The sequence below is a fragment of the Carica papaya genome, chromosome 5, assembly GCF_054855325.1.
Source record: "Carica papaya isolate Zhongbai chromosome 5, ASM5485532v1, whole genome shotgun sequence".
NCBI lineage: Eukaryota > Viridiplantae > Streptophyta > Magnoliopsida > Brassicales > Caricaceae > Carica > Carica papaya.
This window is the reverse complement of record NC_142313.1, coordinates 34,885,841-34,891,997: the sequence shown is the minus strand read 5'-3', so window position 1 is coordinate 34,891,997 and position 6,157 is coordinate 34,885,841.

Below are 6,157 nucleotides of genomic sequence, written 5' to 3'. Positions count from 1 at the left end.
CTCGCATTGGTCCTTGTCAGAAAACAACCCTAGGGCCCTCGGGGGGCCAAAAAATCACGGAAAAGCGGAGCTTACCGGCGGCGGCGCTCTCGGGTACGGCGACTCTCCGGCGAAGTTCGTGTTTTGGTGATTTGGCTTCGGTCAACCTGTAGAGAAAAGAATGGTGATCACGGTGATATAAAAATTGCATCGAACGGAGGCCGGGAAGGGCCTCGTCGGAGGCAAAAACCGAGAGGGGGCGCGACGGCGCCGCTGGGCTTCGGCCGCGTATTCCGGCCGTTTGGCCGGGATTTCGGCTTCGATTTGGCCATAGGAGGAATCAGTGGGGAAAAACGAGTCGGGGGTATGAAATTTACCTCGATCGGCGGTCGGAAATTTCCCCGGTGCGGCGGCGAGTGGCGGCGGGTGGCGGCGGTCGGCCTCTGGTTCGTCTTCTCCGGCGAGCGGCTGGCGGCTAGGGTTTTTGGTCTGGTGTGGGGGTTCTATTTATAACCCCTTGCCTTTTGATCACAGCCGTTCGTTTCGTTTTAATCTGGGCCGTTCGTTTTTGATTGAATCTGGGCCGTCCGTGCGTTTGAATCTGGACCGTCCGATCGCGTGATTGATCTGGGCCGTCGGATCGCACCCACGCGGATCGCCAACGTGGCTCCTTTCGGAGTGACGCGATCTTGCCACGTGGCAGGCCCCGGTTGGCCGGGACTGCTGACCGGGCCTGCTGACGTGGCTGCTGACGTGGCCCCCCCTTTTTTTTTTTTTTTTTTTTTTTTTTTTTTTTTCCTCCTCCTTTCCGGGCGCTACAACTCTCCCCCCCATAAAGAAATTTGGTCCCCAAATTTGCCTCATTACTCTTGATCAAACAGATGAGGATATTGGGCCCTAAATTCTGATTCCAGCTCCCTAGTCGCCTCCCTAGGCGTGTGGTTCTGCCACAAGACTTTTACAAATGATATTTCCCGGTTACGGAGTATTCTGCTTTCTCGGTCCGTGATACTGACCGGTACTTCTTCATAAGACAAGTCCTCTCGGAGTGAGAGCGGTTCATGAGCCACGACATGAGAAGGGTCCGGATTGTACTTGCGCAGCATAGATACATGAAACACATTGTGAACCCGGGAGAGCTCAGGGGGCAGTGCAAGTCTGTAGGCAGTGGTACCAATCTTGTCTAAGATTTCAAAGGGTCCAATGTATCTGGGGTTTAATTTTCCCCTTCTGCCGAACCTACTAATTCCCTTGAAGGGGGTGACTTTAAGAAACACCCGGTCACCTTTCTCAAAGGCCAGGTCCCTCCTTCGGGATTTTTTTTTTTTTTTTTTTCCTCCTCCTTTCCGGGCGCTACAACTACAGAGTCTCTAGGCATCCCCTTCGTCGTCCTCCTGCGGAACGGGCTCGGGAACCATGTCTTCCTGATCTGAAATGGTTAAATAAGGAGTGAGCTACACTAGCCCAGTAAGAACATCACGATATCTCACCGTCACGGAGGTAAAGGTGGGTAGAAAAACACAAAAGACCAATGGAGCATGATTTACAACAAATCCTTTTATTTATGATAAAACCTTTACCATCCACTTACCTCGGTGGAATTCATGAAACAATATAAGAAAAACAATAACATTATCACAATCATGGAATAATATAAGCTGTAAAACATAGCACTTATCACGCCTTTTGTAATTCAATCATTATACAACATATCATTTTCTCATTTACCAGCCTACTAGTATCCATGGGGGTCCATAGGGGTCCCACTACCCGTTAACCTTTAACATTCATAATCAGTTTCCAGGGCCGTCCCCATACCCCGTCCGGTATGGGCGCCAAAACCATAAACCTCAATACCCCGTCCGGTATGAGGGTGAAACGGGCCGTCCCCATACCCCGTCCGGTATGGGCGCCAAAACCATAAACCTCAATACCCCGTCCGGTATGAGGGTGAAACGGGCCGTCCCCATACCCCGTTCGGTATGGGTGCCAAAACCATAAACCTCAATACCCCGTCCGGTATGAGGGTGAAACGGGCCGTCCCCATACCCCGTCCGGTATGGGCGCCAAAACACATAAGATCTCCATACCCCGTCCGGCATGTGAGACCACAATCCCGGTAGGGTTCCCTACGGACCCGATCCGTCCACCATCTCCCAGGATATCTAGTCAGGCTGACCCCATCATACAATTATCAGTCTACATAATCTTTCATTTTCCTCTTCCTCAGTAAGCATTATTAATTCACATTTTAAACAAGCAAATCGTAATTCATGCCAAACAGACAACATACGGTATCAGTTTTTCAGTCATTCAACCCATAACCAATAAAAACGTAATATATGCACACGAAACTATAAAATAAACACATCAAACCTTATACTGCATTTAAAGCTGTAAAACAGGCCAAATAACAGTAAATCATCAATCACACTAGACTCGGGCTCTATTAGCAACCTTAAGCAATTTCACACATTCGTTAATTCAAGAAATACCGTTTTATCATTTTGAACTTTAATACCGTGATAGGAAATAGGGTGAGGGGTCCTTACTCGTTTCGGGGTCCGAACACGGCTTCGCAGTGCGCTTGCAGGCTGTCCCTAATTTTCCCTGAATTTTCCTCGGGGAACTGAAACGCACTACTGGTACCTGCACGTGTTCCAAAAAAATCCCAAATTAGGCCCAGGGCCCCTTTCGGCCCAAATCGCAACGGCTCCGCCGTGCTCCGGCGACGGCGGCTCCGCCGTGCTCCAGCGACGGCGCCGCCGCTGGCGGCGGCGAGTCGCCTCGGGTTGGCTATTTTCGGCCGTTTCCGGCCGAATTCGGCCACACTCGCATCGGTCCCTGTGAGAAAACAACCCTAGGGCCCTCGGGGGGCAAAAAAATAACGGAAAAACGGAGCTTACCGGCGGCGGCGCTCTCGGGTGCGGCGGCTCTCCGACGAGGTTCGTGTTTTGGTGATTCGGCTCTGGTCAACCTGTAGAGAAAAGAATGGTGATCACGGTGAAATAAAAATTGCATCAAACGGAGGCCGGAAAGGGCCTCATCAGAGGCAAAAATCGAGAAGGGGCGCGGCGGCGCCGCTGGGCTTCGGCCGTGTATTCCGGCCGTTTGGCCGGGATTTTGGCTCCGATTTGGCCACAGGAGGAATCAGCGTTGAAAAACGAGTCGGGAGTACGAAATTTACCTCGATCGGCGGTCGAAAGTTCCTCCGGTGCGGCGGCGGGTGGCGGCGGGTGGCGGCGGCCGGCTTCTGGTTCGTCTTCTCCGGCGAGCGGCAGGCGGCTAGGGTTTGTGGTCTGGTGTGGGGGTTCTCTTTATAACCCCTTACCCTTTGATCTCAGCCGTCCATTTTGTTTTAATCTGGGCCGTCCATTTTTGATTGAATCTGGGCCGTCCGTGCGATTGCATCTGGGCCGTCCGATCGCGCGATTGATCTGGGTCGTCCGATCGCGCTCACGCGGATCGCCAATGTGGACCGTTCCGAGTGACGTGGTCTTACCACGTGGCAGGCCCCGGTTGGCCGGGATTGCTGACCGGGCCTGCTGACGTGGCTGCCGACGCGGCTTTTTTTTTTTTTTTTTTTTTTTTTCGGCCCCTTTTCTCCGGGCGCTACAACTCTCCCCCCCTTAAAGAAATTTGGTCCCCAAATTTGCCTCATTACTCTTGATCAAACAGATGGGGGTATTGTGTCCTAAATTCTGATTCCAGTTCCCAAGTCGCCTCCCTAGGCGTGTGGTTCTGCCACATGACTTTTACAAATGATATTTTCCGGTTGCGGAGTATTCTGCTTTCTCGGTCCGTGATACTGACCGGTACTTCTTCATAAGACAAGTCCTCTCGGAGTGAAAGCGGTTCGTGAGCCAATACATGAGAAGGGTCCGGATTGTACTTACGTAGCATAGATACATGAAACACATTATGAACCCGAGAGAGCTCAGGAGGCAGTGCAAGTTTGTAGGCAGTGGTACCAATCTTGTCTAAGATTTCAAAGGGTCCAATATATCTGGGGTTTAATTTTCCCCTCTTGCCGAACCTACTAATTCCCTTGAAGGGGGTGACTTTAAGAAACACCCGGTCGCCTTTCTCAAAGGCCAGGTCTCTTCTTCGGGTATCGGCATAACTCTTCTACCTACTCTGAGCTGTCTGGATGTTCTTCTTGATCTTAACTATCTTGGAGGTGGTCTCTTCTACCAAATCCGGGCCAAACAATCTTCTATCGCCCACTTCTTCCCAACAGATCAGCGACCTGCACGGACGCCCGTATAGCGCCTCGTATGGGGCCATGCCGATGCTTGCTTGGTAACTGTTGTTGTAGGCAAACTCTATCAGGGGTAGGTGGTCGTCCCAATGGCCCCCGGAGTCAAGGACACAAGCTCGGAGCATATCTTCCAGCGTACGAATTGTCCTCTCTGATTGTCCATCGGTTTGGGGGTGGAAAGCAGTACTAAGAGACAGCTTTGTTCCCATAGCTTGCTGGAAACTATTCCAAAACCGAGAAGTGAATCTGGGATCCCTGTCGGATACCACTGTTACTGGAACTCCATGCAGTCTGACTACCTCCCGGATATACATTCTTGCCAACTTGTCTAAAGGATCAGTCATTCTGATGGCCAGGAAGTGGGAAGACTTAGTGAGTCGGTCAACAATTACCCATATAGCATCATGTCCCGATCGTGCCTTGGGTAGTCCCGATACGAAGTCCATGGTGATATGTTCCCACTTCCACTCTGGAATCGGTAAAGGCTGAAGTAACCCGCCCGGGCGTTGATGTTCTGCTTTGACCTGCTGACATACCAAACACTTAGACACAAAGTCGGCTATATCTCTCTTCATCCCATTCCACCAGAACCGAGGTCGCATAGTTTGGTACATTTTCGTACTTCCTGGATGCATGGCGAACCTTGAGCTATGGGACTCTATCATGATGTCTCTTCTTAACTCACTGTCATCTGGGACACACACTCTGTCCCTGAAACGAATTAATCTGTCGGCGGAGATCTGAAATTCTGAGCTCACTCCCTGTTCTGCACTCTTCTTGCGGGTTACTAGGGCGGGGTCGACTGACTGGGCTTCCTTTATTCTTTGGATTAACTCGGGTTGGACTGCTAGGTGGCTCAAACATGTGGCCCTCTTCAGATCTCGCAGTCGAACCTGCTGCGCGGCCCCAATGGACCTGCATTCTGAAACCATCAGATGGGCTAGGGTGCCTGCACTTTTCCTGCTGAGGGCATCGGCTACTACGTTGCCCTTACCTGGATGGTATAGGATGTCACAATCATAGTCCTTGAGGAGTTCCATCCACCTTCTCTGACGCATTTTGAGATCCTTCTGAGTGAAGATGTGCTTCAAACTCTTATGATCGGTGTAGATCTGAAAGGTCTCTCCATACAAATAATGGCGCCAGATTTTCAAGGCGTGTATGATTGCGGCAAGCTCCAAGTCATGGGTAGGATAGTTCTTCTCATAATTATTTAGCTGTCTAGACCCATATGCTATAACCTTTCCATGCTGCATCAGGACACAACCCAGGCCCAGATAGGAGGCATCACTATAAACTGTATACCCTCCTGATCCACTCGGTAGAGCCAGCACGGGTGCAGTAGTCAGTCGCTTCTTCAATTCTGAAAAAACTCCTTTCGTAGTTCTCATTCCAATCAAACTTTGCATTCTTCTTTGTGAGTCGGGTTAGAGGGGCCGCTAGACTGGAGAACTCTTCGACAAACCGGCGGTAATAACCTGTCATCCCTAGGAAACTGTGAATTTTCTTAACTGTTGTCAGCCTTTCCCAACCAAGTACCGCTTCAACCTTTTCGGGGTTCACCGACACCCCTTCCTTCGATATAACATGTCCTAGGAAGGCGGTTTGCTCGAGCCAAAATCCACACTTGCTCAACTTTGCATACAACTTCTTTTCCCTGAGTACCTGTAGGACTTGGGCAAGATGATGAACATGTTCTTCTCTACTTTTTGAGTAGACTAAGATATCATCGATGAACACGATAACAAATTTATCCAAGAACTCTCTGAAGATTCTGTTCATTAGATCCATAAAGATGGCCGGGGCGTTGGTTAGTCCAAACGGCATAACCAGGAACTCGTAGTGTCCGTACCTGGTTCGGAATGCCGTCTTGGGGATATCTTCTGCTCTTACCTTTACCTAATGGTAACCTGATCG